At 31.5% G+C, this 22,965-nt stretch overlaps 1 long non-coding RNA gene across 1 annotated transcript; it reads right to left on the reverse strand.

The window, feature by feature from the left end:
* Positions 1–2,647: 2,647 nt before the first annotated feature.
* On the reverse strand, positions 2,648–4,503 carry LOC148760920 (uncharacterized). The gene is made up of 3 exons (XR_016028174.1): positions 4,392–4,503; positions 3,659–3,742; positions 2,648–2,799 (listed from the first exon to the last, which is right to left on the reverse strand). It is a non-coding gene; the product is annotated as an uncharacterized LOC148760920 (long non-coding RNA).
* Positions 4,504–22,965: the final 18,462 nt, after the last annotated feature.

A 22,965-nucleotide genomic window follows, 5' to 3' on the forward strand; every position in this document is an offset into this window, starting at 1 on the left:
TTATTGTAAATTATCTAGAGTTTAATTTTAAATGCCCTTTATGTATTTTATGAAATGAAAATGAGATTAAAACGGGATTTTTTTGATGTTTTAGGAATAAATGTGACAAATAAAAATATATTGTATTGATTATGAAATTGAGTAATTGGAGGCTGCAAATTGACTTGAAAAATATATATTTTCCTAGGAATGGCTTATGAGAAATGAGTATATGTGGCTATATTTTGTGAGTGCAATGGGAAATTTATGAAAGTTGTTTTTACTATGCAGGCTGGATAAATAAATAAAAGCCACGTTATACTATCGAAATTTTATTAAAATTGGTGGGTTAGTCACTGCAGTGATGGGTTTTCGTGGACTGCCTATTAGAGGGGCACGGTAAACCCAGTTATATAGTTACTTCGGTTGTAGAGGCGAGGAGGGTAACTCCCGGGGTAGTATTAGAGCTCACTTCACGTCGAACCCCCACATGAATGTGTAACTCGGCCAACGCCAAGGGACGGCTTGTTTCAAAAGTAAAAATGTGTTTCACGTGTGAATATTTTAACACCCTTGGTGGACTTGGTTAGATGCCTCGGCCAAGGTATCCCCGAGGATTAGTTTTTGCCTGAGCTTTGTTTTAATAAAAGACATAAGCCTTAACAACTGTTTTGGTAAATTACAAATATTTTATGGTTTAAGAAATAAATTGAAAACATTATGAAATGGGTTGAAATTTGTTGTTTAAACTTGCCTCCATTTTACTCGCCTTTAGATATTTATGATAATGTCTGTTTACTCATTGGGATTTTATAATCTCACCACCCTCCTTTCCACCCATTTCAGGTTCAGTATAGACTGTAGATAGCTGATCTCATCGAAGACTACCATTGGATCTGCATTTTCCAAACCGTAGGTTCACAGTCCTCTTTACTTTTGTTTATTCGGGGGCCCTCTTGTTATTGTAAATTAAATTAAATATTTTGGTTTACTATATTTCAGTATGTATAAATTTATTTAGCTTTTACGCTATAAAAATTATTCACGTATAACTCTATAAATATTGTTTTATAAGAAAATAGAATATTTTCCTTAACATTTCTTTTATTTTCTTATTATATTCAAATAACTGTAATTTCGTTTTAAATGAAGATTTTAGACTTTTAAACTCATTTTGAATATGAATTATGTGTTTTGTACTTGTATATTGCGTTTTAGCCAGTTTCGAAATTTTTGAAAAAAAATGACCAAAATACCCCTGTGTGGCGAAAATTTTATTTTGATTGTTTTTTATCTAAAATAGTATATATTCTCTAAAAACTCGATATTTAACAATGATTGCTCACAGGAAAGGAAAGAAACTGATATGTAAGCCTTGCGGGGTTCCGATTGGCATTCCGGATAATGAGTGTCAATCGGGACGTCGCGGTGATTATCATGGGCCTGAGGGAGGTTCCGGGTCATGACAGATGCTATCTGAGAAGTTGCATTTCAAGAAATCAAGGAGAAAATCAAGAAACTAATGATGAGAAGAAGGCAAAGAAAGTCGAATTGATGGCCAAAACACATAAGACATAGGGTAAAGGTAATGCTTCCAATGTGCTGCTCTAGAGGGCCCTAAATTGGGTTGCGGTGGTGAAAAGTACAAAAGACACAAAATTTTTTACTTTATTTTCAAAAAAAAAAAGAAAATATTTAAATATTATTTAATTATAATAAATATTATTAAGAACATTATTTAATATTATTATTTGAATATAATAAATGTAATAAGGAATATTATTTAGTATTATTTAAATTTAATGAAGAATATATTTTATCTTTTAATATTAAATATTATTTAATTATCTTTTAATACAAAATATCATTAAATTATAATAAAAATATATTTGTATTTTGGTGAAAATATTATTTAATTATAGTAAAAGGTATTTTGATTTTATTACTTAGAATATTTTTATCTTTTAACAAAATAAATTCTTTAATTTTAATAAAAGGTATTTTTATCATTTACCACTTACTTCATAATTATTCCTAAAACTATTCTCGTCAACCAATCATTAGAATAAATCATAATAATAATTATTATCCTATTCCATTCCCACGAACCAAACTATATAATAGCTATTCCTCTCTTATTCTATTCCTATAGATTAACGATTCTATTCTCCCTCTATTCCATTCTACGAACCAAACATACCCTTTGTCACGACCCGGAACTCCCATCGAGCCCGTGACAACCGCCGCGACGTCTCAATTTACATTCATTACCCGGAATGTCAACCGAGACCCCGCAAGGCTTTAATATCAGCTTCTCATTTCCCCTGTGGGTAACTGTTTCCAAATACCACATTTTAAAAGATTTTAAACTGTTTCCAACTTAAACAAATGAAATATTAATTTCTGTCTCACAGGGGTATTTTTGTCATTTATCCCAAAAATCTCAAAAATCATCTAAAAATATAGTATGTAAGTGGAAAACACATATTTCTTAATCAAAAATAATTTTGGATGTCTAAAACATTCGTTTAAAATGGAATTATGACTGTTATAATAAAATAAAAATATTCAATAAAATATTCAATTTTCACATAAAACGATATTTTAAGAACACTGCATAAATAATTTTTTATAGCGTAAAAGCAAAATAAATTCTTACATACCGTAATACAGATAACCAAAGTATAGAATTTAATTTACAGTGACACGTGGGCCCACGAATGATCAAAAGTATCAAAAGAAATGAACCTACAGTCTTTGGATGTGGCAAGTTCAACTGTAATCCTTGCCGATATCAGTTATCTACAATCTATTCTGAACCTGAAATGGGTGGAAATGAGGGTGGTAAGATTATAAAATCCCAGTGAGTAAACAAACATCACTCAAAATATCTAAAGTCGAGTAAAAGGAGACTATTAAAACATTTCATCAAACTGTAATTTATCATCTTTCAACTTATTTCAACCAAATGAAATCAATTTATTTAAAGCAAGTAATCAGTATGGCTTATGAATTTCTTAAAAAGCTTGGCTCATGCCAAAAATTATTATCATACTCAGTTATTTGGGATACCTTGGCCGAGGGCTATCCCAACTGAGTCCGCCAAGGCTATTAGAAAGTCATGTTTTTATTTTGAAAACATAGCCATTCCTTGACGTTGGCCGAGTTCCCCTTCACGAGGTGGTTTGGCGTGAAGTGAACTCTAAAAGTTATACCTCAGGAGTTACCCTACTCGCCTCTCCAACCGAGGTAAAAATATAACAGGATTCCGTGCCCCTTTAATAGGCTAGTCCACAGAACCCAGCCCACTGCAGCAGGTCAAACCCACCATACAATAAAATTTTGACAGCATGACAGGGCTAATATATATTACTACCCAGCCTGCAAGGGTAAAATAAAGTGATTCATATAATTCATAAAAACACAGCCCAGCCAGTCATGCCAATACAATAACATAAGCCATTAATTCAATTTTAAATTTACAACATATCAGTGGTCTCCAATTACTCTATTTTCAAAATCGTTATTTCGTTTCAAGACAATTTATAAAATATTTTCATTTAAACTCATTTTGTTTACAAAACATAAAAATTTACCATTTGAACTCATTTTCATAAAATTCACCAAAACCGAATAAAAACATACTTTAGATAATTAAAATGATGGTAAGGTTACTCACCGTGTCTAGAGTTAGGATTTTCGAAATACTCAGACTATTGGTCCTCGGGTGCAATTCCCTTGCCTTTATTAGAGGACTCACCACCTTGACACAATACAAAATCGAGAAATTTACCACATTGGTACTAAATTGAAATTAAACTAATTTAGACTACTAATGCTTGATATGGAATGCAAAAATGTCTAAATTTTTGCCTAAATGCGGTGTTAGCCTATTTCGGTCTTTTACCCGATAAATTGATATACGCGTCCGTTTAAACTCCAAATTAATTTTTTTCAGTTTCTATACCTCAATTGCACCCAAATTGACTTAATGTCCCTCAGTGTGGTGCAAATTATCAGTCCCGATAACAAATTACGAAAATACCCCTAGTGGGTAAAAATTTGTATTTTTGCTCCAAAAATTTCCATTATTTTTCTAGGCTCATAATTCATCATTATTCATCATAATTCCTCAAATAACCATCAAGATCAGCAGCCAATATTCCCCTAGAAAATTCAGCATAATGGGTTTCAATGGGAGAAAATTATATTTCTAGCTTATTTTTGCTATATTTCAATATAACTTAACTAAAATCACTTAATTCAATTAAAATCAACCAAAAATCAAGCTCAAAACTCATCCATGGAGGTTTGGCCAGCATGGGTGTCCATACCCACTTTCTAATTTTGCATGGAAATGAGAAAAAAATGCATGGGTAGTGAAAATCACAAGGAAAATCAATGAAATTTACCTTTTTAATGCTTGATTTCTTGATTTCTCTTGATTTTCTCCAAATTTTTCAGGTAGGATTCTTGTTTTTTTTTTTTTCCCTTTTTCTCCCCTGGTTTGGACAGCTGAAGAAGATGAGAATTCCGGAATTTTTACCTTTTTAAAGGCTAAAATAATATAATATTATTTTATTCATTTTTTTAATGTTTTATTAATTCCTTAAATTCTAGCCATCCATTTGTTTCCAAATTTTGACCATACACTTGTCCCAAATATCCATAGCTTAGGTAAAATTCTCAGACTTATCCAAATTCTTGGTGGAGTAATTTTTGAAATTTACACTTTTACCCCCGTAAAAGTCAAAAATTACATTTTTGCCCCAAAAATTGAAAAATTGCCCATAGACATATTTTTCATCCCTTATACTCATACCATTCTCCAATTTGTCAAATTTGATCTAAATTCTCTCAAAATCTCAAATTTTGTCCGCGAGTGGCAAAATTACGATTTTACCCCTACACTCTAGAAATCACTGGAATTAAACTTTTTCACTGCCAAACCCTCAAATTATACTCCAATACTCAAATCATACTCCAATAAGTCAAATGGGGCTAAAAAAAATTATTTTCTAAAAATTCCCATTGTGTCCTTGGGTGGCAAATGACCATTTTGCCCCTGGACAGTAAAAATTCTAGTTTGACTTCAAATTGATCCTCGAACTCCAAATCACCATATTAAACCATTCTGGGACTTTAATATTCTTAATTTCATTTTAAATTCTCTATTTGATCTAGTTCGAGACTTAAATTAACTTAATTGTACCATTTGGTACGTTGTCGTCTTTTAACGATTTTTCTTTCAGGGCCTTCCAAGTATGCAAGCATATTGTCAATCATATGAATGACATGGAAAGTATTTTATAAGATCGGGCTTGACACCCTTAATAACCTTATTTATTATCACTTTATTTTTTATAACATATTGTTTATAATTAGTTATTATTTATGCAAACTTTGATATAAAACATTATAACATATAAGTTGTTTCATTAATTTCATATATACATAATAAAGTAATATATTATATATATACATTTATTTAATTTATACATAAGCATTACTGTAACTTATAATAGAATTTATTTATATGATTACACTTAATAATTTTATTAGTTATCATCTTAATTTTTATAACATATTGTTTATAATTAGTTATTATTTATACAAACTTCGATATCAAAATTAAAATATTATAACACATAAGTTGTGTCATTAAATTCATATATATAATAAAGTAATATATTATATATAAATATATTTAATTTATACATAATATGTATAATTTATGATTATGGATGAAGTTTATAAGTTTTAATATTATAATTTGTAAAAAAAAAGTGATAAAATTTTGGTATATTGGTCTAAAACCAAACTGACCAAACCAATTTTATGTTTAGTCGGTTTGGTCTTCCTTTATGCTTGGTCAGTTTTGATTGGTTTGGTCTTCCTTTATGTTTGGTAAGTGTTTTAAAATGTTTGATTCATTTGATCTTTAGTTATGATGGACTAAACCACCCAATCCACCTATTTGCTCACCCTTAGATTCAAGCGTGTCCTTAATGGTAGTTAATATGTGGTTATAAGTGCCGTTATCATTTGAAAGGTGTAGTGTTAGAAAAAATTTCATGGGGTTTGTTGACATGAAAAATTAAAAAATTTTATTTTTTGGAAAAAAATGTGGGAAGTCATGAAAGCTTGAGAGAAAATTTTGTGGAAAGAAAATCCTTTCATTCCTCAAATGAAAAGTTACAAAGTGATGGTTTATATATGGGAAAATATAAAAGCAATAAAGTCTATTACAAAGGAGCGAAAAATTAGTACCGTTAGTTAGCAACTAACTCCCTATTTACTTCGAGTAAATAGTAAAAAGTAAAATGGTAAAGTTCAATAAATAAACTTAAATATTGAACAAGTGTCTATCACCTTTCTTAATTGAACACATGAGCTGCACATGCTTTCTTCTTTACTCAATCTTGCAAGTTCTTCAATCTTCATTCCCAGATTAATACTCCCTTTCAAGATAAATAATCATAGCGGAGCATGAATATTCATCTTACTTAGTAACTGGTAATATTGTTTTGGTTGCAATGCTTTAGTAAGCAAATCTACAATCTGCCAATCTATAGAAACATGTATAGGATTAATCACACCTGTAAGTACCTTTTCACATATGAAATGGCAATTCATTTCTATGCATTTTGTACATTCATGGAATATAAGATTACAACAAACATAAATCGCAGATTGATTACCATAGTGAAGTTTGATTGCTATTTCATGCTTAATACCAAAATTAGACAATAAGTTTCCCAACCAAATGACTTCACAACAAGTAAAAGTCATAGATCGATACTATGCCTCTATTTGACTTCGAGCAACAACTAATTGCTTCTTAGATTTTCAGTTAAGTAGTGAATTTCCTAAGAATATATAGTAACCAATGACTAACTTGCGTGTAACAGGGCACCCTGCCCTAAGGGTGAGCAATTACACGATTCGGTATGTTATATTTAAAGACTAAATGGACTAAACAATTTTAAAAAATTGATCAAAATTGACTAAATATAAAATAGGGCCAAATTGATCAAACATTAAATTGGTTAGGTCAGTTCGGTTTTGGATTATTGGACCAAAATTTTATCACTTTTTTTATTGTAAATTACAATATTAAAACTTATAAACTTCATTTATAATTATAACGTAAACAAATAATCTAAACTTAAAAAAAAAACATAACATTTATTCCTTCACTTACACAATTATGTCTTTTTATATAAACCATTAAATTAATGTTCAAAATTCAACATAACAAAGAGTTAAAGATAATAAATTTAACATCCACAAAATAAAACTATTTAACACAAGACCATTAACCATTGCAAATTATCAACTTGAATCTCCTTCATAACTTGGCTCTTCACATTCACTCACATAGGCTATCTAACAATTGAAAGAATATAAAAATATAATTAGTATAATTTTTTAATAACAAAGTAAAAGAAGATTGAAAATGAAAAATTATGTAAAAAGTCATAAAATTGAACATTTACCTTAATTGAAGTGTGAAGAATGCATTTTTAACCTCTTTCCTCATAAATCGTCAACAATAGAAATGGAATCCACAATCCCAATCTTTGACATCTCTAAAATGCATAAACAAAAAAAAATTATAAGAAATAAAGAAATAAGAATTGTAAAAATAATAAAATGAAAAATTACAATTAATTACCTAATTCAAAATTTTCAATGTCTACCATGTCAAACTCAATCTCATTGCAATTGAAAGATAAAGATCCACGCCAATCTTGGGTACAACTAAAGGCTTGTGCAAGCTTAGGAGCTAAAGAACTCCTCTATGCATTAAGCACCCTACCCGTAGTACTAAAAGTTGGTTCAAACGCAACGTGGATGTTGGAATCGCCAACATATAACAAATTATTTTAGCAAAAATTGGAAACCCCTGACTATTGAGTTTCGTCCACATCATAACATCAAAGTCATCGGAATCAGCAGCATCTTGCTCACTTAAATATTTGTCCAACTATGTTTTCTGATCATCTTTGTCACTTGCAATCCTATACCTTTTGTACTCGGACAAAATAGCTTTCCTATGTAATGAGCTTTCACTATCATCTATTATACATTAGCTCCTTTCAACTTGACTACTTTGACCAACATTCACATATTCAGGAAACAACATACTTTTATACTCATCAAGCAACTCTTTCATTACTTTTTTCAAATTTTTAGTCATCATAGAAGCTTGATCAAGAGAATAAATTTTCATTAGACACCATTCTACAAAAGCAAGTTTCTTCTTAGGATCAAGAATAAAAGCAATGTAAAGCAATGAATTCATTTTCTCAACATTTCCCCAATACTTATGAAATTTTTCCTTAATTCTCTTGGCCATTAACTTCATATCAACATCAGGAGTTCTTTGGTAATCACGCATAGTGCAATAAATGATACAAATAGAATCAAGAAAAGTATTAACAATGGTGTAAGAGGTACCTCAAACGTTTATGGTGAGTTCGTAAAACTGTTTCAAGAAAAGACAAAGCCTCATCACATTTGTCCAATCCGTGAGATGGTGCACCCCATCCCTTATCAATAACTCACCTATGTAGTATGGATCAACATCTTCAAATGAATCAAATGCTCATTCAAACTTTTGAGCTGCATCCAACATCAAATAATTGGAGTTCCACCTAGTGTTAACATATATACACAACTTACTTTTTGATTGAATCATAGTAAATCTAACACACTCTTTAAATTTCACTAACCTAGTAGAAATTGCTTCATATATCTCATAGCACCTTTAACATGAGCAACAAATTCATTCATTTCTTTTAATCCGTCATTACCATAAGATTAATAATGTGAGCAATTCATCTGAAATAAAGATATTTGCATCCAAGAATATCTTCCCTTAACATATACATTTTTTTCAAGTATACAATTACAAGATCATTTGAACTAGCATTATCAACTGTCGCTGTGAAAACCTTACTAATCCCCCAATCTCGTAAGTTTTTCTCAATTGCCGTCCCAATGGCCTCACCTTTATGACTAGAAAATGGACAAAAGTTGATTTTTTTTTCAATTTCTAGTCCTTATTTACAAAGTGAATTGTTAAACACATATAATGGATCCTTTATAATGAGGTCCATGTCTCTGTGGTCAAGGATGCTATCGAAGAAGATGTCCTCAATAATTGTTTCAAGTTGTTTCTTTGTTTAATAAAGATTTTATAACAATCCCTTACAATAGTCCATCTTGATGGTACAATAAATTTAGGACATGCAATATGCATCATTTCCTTAAACCTTTGCCCCTCCACAAACTTAAACGATAACTCATCGCGAATTACCATTTTTGCTATGGCCTTCTTAATGCCATCTTAGCTAAACTTCCAAGTACCTAAAGGCCCATCTCCTGATTGAAAAACTAATTCCATTTGACAATTATTACTATCTTGGGGAAATTCCTTACAATTATCCATGTGTTTGTTTAATGAAGATGTACCATTAAACTTAGTATCAGCAAAATATTCCTTACCACAATAATTACACCTAGTTTTTTTCACACCATCATCATTAACAAACCTAGTGAAGTGATTCCATGATTTTGTCTTCAACTGAACTCCTTTCTTCTTCTTTGCTTTGGAACTTAAAGTCTCACCCTTATTTGCTCTTAGTGAAGAGAAATGTGATGTTGGTTATGTACTAGCCATGCCTATTGGTGGCACTAAATCATCATTCGCACTTGACATTGCTACAAAAAATATATATAGACATTATTACATTAATATTGGATAACAAATTATCAATAGCAATGAAATAGAAACAAAACTTAAAAATAATGAACTGTTAAACAGTAAACACAAATACACAATGATGATGACTCAACAGGCCAACACCCTCACTGGAACTGGAAATTTGGCTTCCTCTTAATTAGCTATGAACTATAAGAAATATTGTAATATATACATGAAATATCTTATTATCGATACTCAATTCAAAGCAGACTATAAATGACCTATATATATAAATGAATCATAAGAAATATATAATACATATGTAGCATTTCATATAATATCTCAAAATTATGATTCTTTCTTTTTTTAATTTATTTTGTAGATATGTTGTTTGATTATTTGATTTTTGTATTTAACTTTATGTGGTTTGTGGATGCTTATATTTAGTTTTGATTAGTGAATAAAAAATTGTCATATTGTTAGTTGTTGAACTTGATAATTGGTTATGTAATATCATATTTGATTTAATTCTAATATCTTAGTTATGCTAATGAGTAGTAATTCTGGATGAATGATTGCTTGGTGACATATATTGAAAAAGATGTATTTGATAGTGCTTCTATTGATGCTATCATGCATCGTTTTCAAAATATGAAAAATGATCATGGACAATTATGGTTATCTTAAATATTTTTACTTTGAAGTATTAAATGAATGTATTGAATTTATATTTTCTTGAAGTTAATGTTAAAATTTTTAGTTTATGAATTCTAACATATTTATATTTTTTAAATTATTATTATTATTTTAATTATAACACCACTCGAAAAATTTCTAGGTTCGTCGCTGGCTGACAATGACTATGTCATTGACATAAACCAGTAATGCAACAAATTCTGCACTTATTGTTGTCTTGGTTAACAAAGAATAGTCTAACAATGACTGAGTAAAACCATACTTCAACAGAGAAGTAGTAAACTTAGAGTTCCACTGCCTTAAAGCTTACTTGAAGCCATAAAGTGATTTATATAGCTTACAAACCATCTTAGAACTAGGTGGATACTCCCTTTTAACAGAATAACCCTAGGGAAGATCCATATAAATTGTTTCTTGTAAATCTATATTCAAGAATGCATTATTAACATCTAATTGTGATAAAAACCATCCTTTTGCAACTACTAAAGCTAAAAAAGCTCTCATAGTAGTCTGTTTAGTAATAAGCTTGAAGGTTTCTTGATAATTAAAACCTTTTATTTGATTGTAACCTTTAGCTACTAACCTTGCTTTATACCTTTCCATAGTACCATTGGCATTCATTTTGACCTTAAACACTTATTTAAAACCTATTGCAAAAAAATCAAAAGGAAAAAAAACAACATTCCATGTTCCATTATCCTCCAAAGCTTTCAATTCACATTGCATTACATCTTTCCAATGAGAGTAATTAACAGCTTGATCATAGTTGTTAGGATCATAAGTTTGAGACAAGGTAGCAGTAAATGTCTTATGAGTAGAAAATAATTGATGACAAGAAAGAAAACTAGTAATAGGATGGGATGTAACTGAATGAGAAGAAAAAGGTAGATTAATTTGATAAGCTTCAAGATACTTTGGAACATGCTTAGGCTTACTACCTTTTCTAGGCAATGAAATAATATCAACAATCAGATGGCTCTGGTGGAGTTAAAGGAGTTGAAAGTCCAGTTGCAAGAATTAATAGATAAGGGTTTTATTTGCCATAGTACTTCTCCTTGGGGTGCACCAGTCTTGTTTGTAAAAAAGAAGGATGGCACTCATGATGATGTATTCATAAATGAGATTTTGGTGTATTCGAAGGATGAAGATGAACATGCTACTCATTTGCGCAATGTGTTGCAAACCTTGCACGAGAGACAACTTTATGCCAAATTTTCTAAATGTGAGTTCTGGTTAAAAGAAGTAGTTTTCTTGGGACATGTTATGTCTGGAGCTGGAATTTATATTGATCCCAAGAAGATTGAGGCAATCTTACAGTGGGAGCAACCAAAAACAATGATAGAGATTCAAAGTTTCCTTGGTTTAACCAGTTACTATAAGAGGTTCGTTCAAGGGTTCTCATTGATAGCTACTCCTCTAACTTGTCTGACTCATAAATGAGTCAAATTTGAGTGGGATGACATCTGCGAGAGTCGATTTTAGGAGCTGAAGAACCGGTTGACCTCCGCTTCCGTTTTGACAAATCTTGTTAGTGGAAAAGAATTTGTGCTGTACAGTGATGCCTCTAAATTAGGATTAGGGTGCATGTTAATGCAAGATGAGAAAGTAGTAGCTTATGCTTCTCGGCAGCTGAAAAAGTATGAGACGAATTACCTTACCCACGATTTGGAGTTGGCAGCAGCAGTTTTTGCATTGAAAATTTGGAGGCATTATTTATACGGTGAGCGTTGTCGGATTTTTACTGACCACAAAAGTTCGAAATATTTACTCACCCAAAAAGAACTCAACCTGAGACAGAGACGATGGTTAGAGTTGATTAAGGATTACGACTTAGTGATTGATTATCATTCGGGGAAGGCAAACGTTGTAGCAGATGCCTTGAGTCATAAATCCTCATCTTCATTAGCATCACTTCGAAATTCTTACTTTCCAATACTACGTGAGATTAAATCTCTAGGGATCCAATTGAGTAATGGCGAGGATGGAACCCTACTTGCTAGCTTTGTTGTGAGACCCTCACTGTTGAATCAAATCAAGGAATTGCAGAAGTCTGATGATGAGTTGAAACAGGAAGTTCAAAAGTTGCGAGATGGAGAAACTAATGAGTTCAGACTTGGTGATGATGGTATCTTGATGCTTGGATATTGGGTTTGTGTCCCTAAAGATGATTAGCTAAGACGGGCTATTTTGGAGGAAGCTCATTCTTCCACCTATGCTTTACATCCCGAAAGCACCAAAATGTACAAGACTATCAAGGAAAGTTATTGGTGGTCGAGTATGAAACGAGACATAGCAGAGTTTGTAGTGAAATGTCTCACATGCCAGCAAATTAAGGTGAAACATCAAAAACCATCGAGTACTCTTCAGCCTTTACCTATCCCTGAATGGAAATGGGAGTATGTGACTATGGACTTTGTATTGGGTTTACCGTGGATACAGAGTGGGAAAGATGCTATTTAGGTGACTGTGAATAGATTGACTAAGTCCGCCTATTTCTTGGCTATCCATAGCACGTATTCCATTGAGAAGCTAGCTAAGCTTTATATAGATGAGATAGTGAGATTACATGGAGTCCGAGTTTCCATCGTGTCAGATCAAGACCCCCGGTTCACTTCTCGATTTTAGCCAAAATTTTAGGATACTCTCAGAACTAATTTGAGGTTTAGCACTACCTTTCATCCACAGACAAATGGTCAATCTGAAAGGACCATTCAGACTTTGGAGGATATGCTACGGGCTTGTGTCTTTGACTTTACGGGGAGTTGGGATAGACACTTGCCATTGGTGGAGTTCGCGTATAACAACAGTTTTCAAGCTAGTATTGGGATGGCACCATACAAGGCTCTGTATGGGAAAAAGTGTTGAACTCCACTCTGCTGGGATGAAGTTGGTGAGAGGAAATTGTTTAATGTAAAACTGATTGATTTGACTAATGATAAGATCAAGGTTATCCGAGAGTGATTAAAGACAGCTCAAGACAGGCAAAAAAGTTACTCGGATAGATAGAGAAAAGATTTGGAATTTGAAGTTGATGATAGAGTTTTTCTTAAGGTCTCTCATTGGAAAGGTAATGATTTGAATACTTTGAGGTATTAAGTCTTATTTGAATATATTATTGTGATAAATTGTGGTATTTTGTTGAATAATGAAAGGTGTGATTCGGTTGGCAAAACGAGGAAAGCTCAATCCAAGATACATTGGACCCTTTTGTATTATTGAAAGGATTGGGCCAGTGGCATATAGACTAGAATTACCCCCGGAGTTGGATCGGATTCACAATGTCTTCCATGTCTCGATGCTGAAGAAGTATGTACTTGATCCCTCCCATATCCTAAAGGCACCTCTGATTGAGTTGCAAGAAGATTTGAAGTTCGAGGTGCAACCTGTACGTATTTTAGATTGAAAGGATCAAGTGTTGAGGAATAAGAACATTCCAATAGTTAAGGTGTTGTGGAAAAATGCTCGGATAGAGGAGATGACGTGGGAGTTGAGCACGAGATGAGAAACCAATATCTGCATCTTTTCTCCGAGTCCGGTAAGTGAAATTTTAAGGTCAAAATTTTATTTTAAGGGGGGTAGTGCTGTCAAGCCCAGCTCTATAATATACTTGCCATGTCATTCATGTACTTGATAGCATGTCAACATACTAGGATGCCTCGAAAAATCATTAAAAGTCGGTATCGTACCTAGTGGTACAATTAAGTCAATTAAAACCTCGAACTAGTTTGAATAGAGATTTTAGGATGTATTTGAGAGTTATTAAACCTTAAGAATATCTTAATATGGTGATTCAAAGTTCGAGGATTAATTTGGAGTCAAATTAAGAATTTTCGTAACGTAGGGGCAAAATGGTCATTTTGCCACCCCGAGGGTAAAATTGGAATGTTGGACGAAATTTTTTACCAAGTTTGACTAATTGGAGCATGATTTGAATTTGAGAAATGAAAAATTTTAATTCCAACATTTTTTCAAACATAAGGGCAAAATAGTCATTTTACGTGTCCACGAGGACGTAATTGGAATTTTTGAAATTTTACACCACCATAACACTTGTCAAGCCCATGAATTTTACCTATTATTATTTTATACTTTGGATAATTAAGAGATTACATGTGGTGGTGAGAAAATGCTTAATTGGTTAAGTTTTAAACATGGACCAATCACATGGTGACACATGTCAAGCTTTAATATTTTTATAATTTCCTTTATAAACTCTCCTATTTCACTCTTTATGGCCGGCCAAAGCAAAGAACAAAGATAAAAGAATAGAAACAAACCCTAGAGAGAAAAATTTAAGAGAAATTTGTTGAATTTCAAAGAACAAAGCAATCAAAGGTAAGATTTTTCAATTTTAGCTTAAGATCCACCTTTCCCATGCTTTCTTTTTCATTTTCTATGGATGAAACACAAGTTTTCATGGGGGAATACTTGCTGGCAGAACATAGGGAAAGAGGTTTTGATGGTGGATTTTGCTAGATTTCATGATATCTTAGTGTTTTTAGTTGTTTGATGATGTTTGGCATGAAAAGCAAGGAAGAAAATCACATGCCCTTCAACAACCCTCTTTGGTCGAATGTTATAGGTGACATGTTGATGATGGATTTTGTTGTATTTCATGTTATTTAGCTCGTAATTGATGATTTATGGTATTGAATATCGGAAACGGTTATCGAAAAGTATAGTTCCTTTAGTAAACAACTTGAAAAATAATGAAAAAATCATAGTGAATGGACTTGGATTTGATTCTTAATGATATAGATGGATTTATTGGACTGTGTTAACACTGATTAGCACGTTAGTCCGGAATCAAAATGAATTTCGATTATGATGAATTAAGTCACAATCAAGCTCATTGAGGTACTTTGGTGTATTTGGAATATTGGAAGTGTAATGAATATATTTGAAGTTGAATAAGATGTTTTGGTTAATTCAACAGTGTATAGTTCGAGTTAGGTCGAATAAAAATTCAGTCTGATCATAATTGAACCCACGTAGAATACCGTCATTAAGTGATTATTCGAACAATTATCATTCAATTTCATGCATTCATATAGAGCCTGAAATAGTTTTATAACAGTTTGGCACAAATATATTGAATTACGTGTTGTGTATTATGTATAGGTGGTGAGCCCTCTGATAAGGGTAAAGATATTGTACTCGAGGACCAAGAATAGCAGTACTCTAAACTCCCGCTATAGTGAGTAATCAGACGATCATCTTAACTATCTAAAGTAGTTTATACTCGTTTTTATGATTTTAAAGAATAATGAGTTTAAATTGTAAATTATTATGTTTTAAAATTGAAGTGTTGGTTAAACGAAAAGAGATTTATAACTTGTTTTGAAATCGAGTACTGGTTTTGGAAATTGAGTAAGTGGAGACTATACACTTGTGTTATATGTTTTGACATATGGTTTGAATTGATGTCTTATGACAATGTGACGGCATGAATGGCTGGATTTGTGTTTTGTGTGGAATGTAAAAACTGTTTTGTTTTACCTTGATAGGCTGGGTAATATTATATTAGCCATGTCATGCTGTCGAAATGTTTATTGATTTGGTGGGTTATTTGATTAGCTTATTGCATGGGTGGGTTTTCGTGGACCAGCCTATTAGAGGGGCACGGTAAACCCCGTTATATTTTACCTTAGTATGAGAGGCACGGAGGGTATCTCCTAAGGTAAGTTTAGAGTTCACTTCACGCCGAACCACCACGTAAGGATGAAACTCAGCCAACGCCAAGGAATGGCTATATTTTAAAAGTAAAAACATGTTTTATGGGTGTATGTCGTTTTAACATCCTTGGTGGACTCGGTTAGATGCCCGGGCCAAGGTGTCCCCGAGTATGAGTTTTGGCACAAGCCAAGTTTTTAAGAGAATCATAAGCCTTGTTGATTATTTCTATGAAATGGAATTGTTTTATATGAATTGAAATGAGTTTTAAATGTTATGAATCATATTATGATGGGATGATTTAACTGTCTCCACTTACTCGACTTTAAATGTTGTAAATGAACTTTGCTTACTCACTGGGTTTATAAAAACTCACCCCTTTTTTTTACCCATTTTAGGCTCAGGACAATCTGTAGACAGCCAATTTTATTGAGGATTTCTTTTGGATTGCATCCTTAGAAATCGAAGGTCTACAGTCTTGTATATTTTTGGTTATTTTGAGGCCCACATGTCATTGTAGAATATTTTTATATACCTGGTTTAGTGTGCTATTATATATATGAATTTATTTTGCTCTTACGCTACAAAAGTTGTTTATGCAGGATTCTATAAATATTGTTTTATAAGAAAATGAAATATTTTATTTAATATTTTATTTAATTTGATTAGCCATAATTCCATTTTAAATGGATGATCTAGATTACTAAAATTATTTTTAAATAAGAAATGTATATTTTTTGATCGTAAATTTTATTTTCACCAGGTTTCAAAATTTTTGAATAAAAATGACCACAATACCCTTGTGTGGCAGAAATTACTTTTTGTTTGTTTTTTATTTAAAAATAGTTTATTCCCTTAAAACATGATATTTAGTAACTGTTGCTCACAAGAGAGATGTAAAATTGATGCAAGAGCCTTGCGAGGTTTCGGTTGACATTTCGAGTAATGAATGTCTATTGAGACATCATCGCGGTTGTCACGAGCTCGAAAAGAGTACCAAGTCGTGACAATAGAGGTTGAAAACTAGTTTTAAGCATACTTATAAAAAGCTGGCAAAATGGTTGATACATTTGATTTACTTCTCATCAAGAAAATTCATGTAAAATATGTAAAACCGTCAACTAAAGTAAGAAAATAACATTGACCCTTCACAATAAGAATTGCATAAGATCCCCATACATTTGTATACACAATTTCAAAGGCATAACCTGTGTTTTTAATATGAGTAGGAAATGGTAATTTCTTTATTTTAGGATAAGGACAACTTTCACAAACTAAGTCTTTTAAACAATCAATCTTAGGACATTGTTTATGAATAACATTTATTCTTCTTGAATGTATGTGGCCTAATGTAAAATGCCACTAATCGAACTGTTTATGCATTGTTTTATAAGTATTGACAAAAGGCTTAAAAGAAGAATGTACAAAATTAATAAAACTGAATTTAAAAATGTAATCTTCATCTTGGTAATCTTGTAGGAAGTATAGTCTTGAGGAAACTTAAGCAACATCAATCACCTTCCATGAGAACAGATCTTGAATAAAATAGAGTTTATTAGTGAAAAGAACACAGGCCTTTTGACAAGAAGTCAATTTGGTTACTGATATAAGATCGAAATTGAATGAATGGACACACAAAACATTTTTTAAGGTCAACAAGGAAGTCAACTTGATTGTCCCTTTATGAGTCACAACAACCTTGGCATTATTAGGTTTAGCATAATTGAAACTATATAAAGAACAAGATATATGATTACTAGCACCAATATCTACAACCTAGGAATTTTGTTTAATCATAGCATGATTGACATTTTTGTATCTAGGGGGAAGATTATTCATAGTATTAAAACAAGAATAGTCATAAATAATACCTGCAAAAGTTGAGTTGACTAAATAAGGTTTTGTTTGTTGTGTATTGGTGAACTGTCATGAGGATCATCACTGTTTATACCACTCTCATTGAGAAGTATCATCAATTTCTGAACTTGATGCTTATGAGTGACATCTAGGACATGGAATTCATACCAACAAGCACTTTATCTTGATCAGATTGCATATAACTTCTTGCAGAAGAACTGTTTCCAATAGAAACATTTTTAACAGTCGATCTTGTTTTCTTAAAATTGTAGACACCTTTCTTTTTTTTTTTTCCCAAATAATGAATAATAAATAAAATAAATAAAAAAATGGAAGCATGTTTGGCTTCCATAGTCAATAATCTACACAAAGCAATAAATGCTCATTGGGCAACCAAATTTGGGGTCACCTCAAGTTGATTTTCTTTTACTCGGAGGCTTCTGATGTCCAAAAATTTGGATAATTGGGTTCTATAAGAACCTTAAAAATTTTGGTTCAAAGGGAGGATGAAAAAAACTTAAAGGAGGAATCGAATCTGCAAAAACGAAGAAAGAAAAAAACAAAACAGCTAGAAAAATCTAGCAACTAAAAACCTTGGAACAGGACCTAAAAATCCTAGCTTTTCACTTTAGCAGTCGGTGAAATACCCAACAAATCACAAAAAAAAAACCCCTATTCTCTACTAACATAATATCCTAACCAAAAAAAAAAAAAAAAGACAAAAGCAAAAAGAAAAATTTGAAATTGATGGAAGGGAGGTTTTCTGGGTTTCGAATGGGTTAGAGATTTGTTGGTTGTTTAATTAAAGAGAAAGGAGAGAAAAGCCATTGTTAAAGAGAAAAGAGATTGAAGGCTTAGGGTTAGGTTTTGGGTTTGAAAGAGCAAGGAAGAAGTGATTTTAGATAGAAAGGGGAGGAGACGCTGGGTAGAGAGAGAAAAGAAGTGAGGATAATGAAGAAAGGGAGAGAAAAATAAGCTTTTATACATAGGGTTAGATACTAAACGACATCATTTTGGGTGTGAAAAGGGGAAAGAAACGGATTAGACCAGGCTTTAGTGCCTTCTTGAAGCTGGATTGAGCCCGTGATCCACCTAGAAGTGGGTTAGACCTTGGACAACTTGTTGGAGCACACCAAAGCTATGTGACTTGGGCTTGTTTCGACCTACTAGGTAATGGGTCTCTTGCTAGATACTAATTAGGTTGGCTATTGGGCATGGCTTTGCTTGGTTTGCATATTATTATTTCCTTTGTTCATTTGTTATGCAATAGTTTTTTTTTTTTATTATTATTTTCTTAGAATATATATGAAAACTAAAAAAATGTGAAAAGAATGAAAAATTGTAAATACTCACCCATAAAAAAATAGGTTGGTCAAGTAAGTACAAAAATATGTATTTAACTATAGGAAAAGATAGGCTAGGCAAATAGAAAATAGATCTAAAATATTTTTAATTGCAAGAAAATAGGTTAAGCAAGTAGGTAAAATAAGATTTATTTGGTCAAAAAAATAAAATATATAAGAAAAAAGAAAGATATTTATTCATAGAAAAGGGTGGATTAAATAAATTGTACATGCATATAATAATAGAGTGGAAATTTGGTTATATAAAAATTACATGAAGATTAAAAATAGACATTTATTGTTAAATACTAAAAATGGTAAGATAAGAAAAATAATGATAATAATAAAATAAAATATATAGTTTGGAAAGTGTCTGGGTTTGTTTTTTTTTTAAATAGTATAATATTAATAATTATGAAAATTATAAGTCATATCGAGGATGGGATGTCCATTCGGAACAAGAGAAGTAGCAATTCCAAATGAGTTTTCTTAGGTTAAGGATTTTGATTAAAACCCATCAGTATGTTAGGAAGGTTTTAATTTTAAGTCCCGATGTTTCTAATCCTAAACAAATGGAAATTGTATTAACCTAATTACTAACCAAACAAAACACAAAAACGAAGGAAACAAAAAAAAATATAATAATAATGACAATAATAAATACTAGAAGGAATAAAAGAAATGTATTGTTTTAAAATCTATAGGGCTATGAAAGTGATTATATTCATAACGATAAATAAATAGTAAAAATAAAATTTTCAAAAATAGTAAACTCATAATAATAATGAATATAACTAAAATATAAAAAGCGAATGTATATAATCATAAAAAATAGACTTATGAGAAAAGAAAAAAATAGTTAGTCAAAAGAAAATAGGTTAGATAATTTTAAAATATAAAAAAATAAAAAAATTGAGTGACAAGAAATATATGCATAAATAATAATAATTCTAAAATAAAATATTTGATTAAAAAATAGCCTTTAGGAATAAAGAAAATATACATAGCAAAATAGATAAATACTTAAATATATAAAAATATATAATAAAATGAAATAAAAAATATAGTTAGACAAAAATAATAAATATAAAATATTTATCCATGATATATATACATACAAAGAAAATTAATAAAATGAAATTTCGAAGAAATAACGAAAGAATTGTAGGAAGTTTAATAAACAAATATTGAAATTTATGGGTACATCACACCTCATTATTGCATTGTTAAATGTCATGGCATTTAGACGTATTGTGTGCACGAGTCAAAGCCATGATGATGGGATTTTTCGAGAGAGCTTGCGAAGACGAGTTTCTTCAACAAATTTTCTAGGTGAAAAAATATCTTTGAGTCCCACCAATACAATGAGAGGGCTTGGAGAAGGTCTTTAATAAAAGGCTTTCACTCGTGTTAGGGACGACATTCATGAAAATATTATTTTTACTAACAAACGATTAGCCCGATGATGGGATTTACCTAGTAAATTTACAAAGGCGAGATTCTGGAGTATTTCTCTAGGTGAGAGAGTATCCCTGGATCCCACCAGTATGATGGACGGATTCGGAAAGTATCCTCAATAAAAGGTTTTCATTTGGTATTATTCAATCTTTTATGCCAAGCATTTCATAATTGCATTATGCGCACGTTACATCCGTAAAATCAAATAAAATATTTTAATTTGTTAATAAAATAAATAAACAATAATTAAAAAAAAATAAGAATAAAATTAATGGTTTAGGATAACATATGATTAAATGGTACTGTTCATGGAACGGGCGTCATGAGGATGCTAATCCTTCCTCGTGCATAACCATACTCCCAAACCCAACTCTAAAAATTTACAGACTAGTTTATTGTTTTTTAGACAGACCTAAAACTAATTTAGGACTTCGTCGAATAAAACAAATTTAATGGGTGGTCAATCACACTTAGATAAAAAAAAAAGATTGGTGGCGACTCCCGAATTTTCCAAATCTAGATTGGTGGCACCTAGATTTGATTGTATCAACAAACTTTCTTCGAGATTCTTCTCTTAGAACCATATTCTACGCCTTATTCAATTTTGGAAGAGGTTCCCTAGATATTGTTTAAGACCTCAATGTAGAAAATGACTCATTAAGTTCATTGAAAAACTTAAAAAACATATCTTTTTATATTGGTTAGAGTATTTATTGAAACAAGCTCAATTACATTGACTATATTCACAGTGTGATAATGCCTTAAATTTTCTCAATTCCTTCCAAATGCCTATCAACTTGATAAAATATGAATCCACAGTTCTAGTTCCCTGGTATGCATTACTCAAAGTATATTGTAAATTACACACATGTGTGTCATCAGGCTGTGTAAAATTCTACTTCAAAGTATTTCATATTTTTGAAGCACTATCCATGTAGAAAACTATTGATGCAATTAATGGTGAAATGGAATCTAAATCCAAGCCACTATCAAATTATTACATCAAGTCTAGGAGTTAATATCACGACTCGGTACTCTCTTCGAACCCGTGACAACCACCGCGATGTCCCGATAGACATACCTTACCCGGAATGTCAACCGAAACCTCGCAAGGCTCTAACATCAGTTTTCCACCTCCCCTATGAGCAACAGTTACTAAATATCATGTTTTAAAGGAATATAGACTATTTTCAAATCAAAGACAATCAAAAAGTAATTTCTACCGCATAGGGGTATTTTGATCATTTTTTTCCAAAAATTTCAAAACCTGCTAAAAATATAATATATAAATGAAAAATATACATTTGATATCTAAAAATAAATTTAGGTATCTAAATCGTCCATTTAAAGTGAATTTTTATCTAATATAACAAAATAAAAATATTGGATAAAATATTCCATTTTCATATAAAACAATATTTATAAAATTCTACGTAAACAATTACTGTAGCGTAATAACAAAATAAATTTATATACATAATAGCACACAGCGCCAGGGTATACACAAATATTTTACAGTGACATGTGAGTCCCGAAATAACAAAAATAAACAGGACTGTAGACCTACGATTTCTAACGGTGCAAATCCAAAAGTAAACCCTCGACAAAATCGACTGTCTACAAATTGCTCTGAACTTGAAATGGGTGAAAAGAAAGGAGTGAGTTTTTATAAACCCAGTGAGTAAGCAAAGTTCATCTATAACATCTAAAGCCGAGTAAATGGAGACAATTAAAACATCTATTCATAATATGATTTATAACATTAAAACTCATTTCAACCATATAAAACAATTACATTTCATCAAAAATAATCAGTAAGGCTTATGACTCTCTTAAAACTTGGCTCGTGCCAAAACTCGTACTCGATGACACCTTGCGCCGAGCATCCAACCGAGTTTGTCAAGGTTGTTAAATTAACATATACACATAAAACATGTTTTTACGTTTAAAAACATAGCTGTTCCTTGGCGTTGGCTGAGTTTCACCCTCACGTGGTGGTTCGGCGTGAAGTGAACTCTAAATTACCTTAGGAGATACCCTTCGTGCCTCTCATACTAAAGTAAAATATAACGGGGTTTACCGTGCCCCTCTATTAGGCTGGTCTACGAAAACCCGCCCATTGCAGTAAGCTAATCATTTACCCCACCAAATCAAAAAAAATTTCAGCAGTATGACATGGCTAATATGATATTACCCAGCCTGTTAAGGTAAAACAAAACAATTCATATATTCCACACAAACCCAAAT

This window comes from Theobroma cacao, chromosome 9, assembly GCF_053813885.1.
Source record: "Theobroma cacao isolate CCN51 chromosome 9, ASM5381388v1, whole genome shotgun sequence".
NCBI lineage: Eukaryota > Viridiplantae > Streptophyta > Magnoliopsida > Malvales > Malvaceae > Theobroma > Theobroma cacao.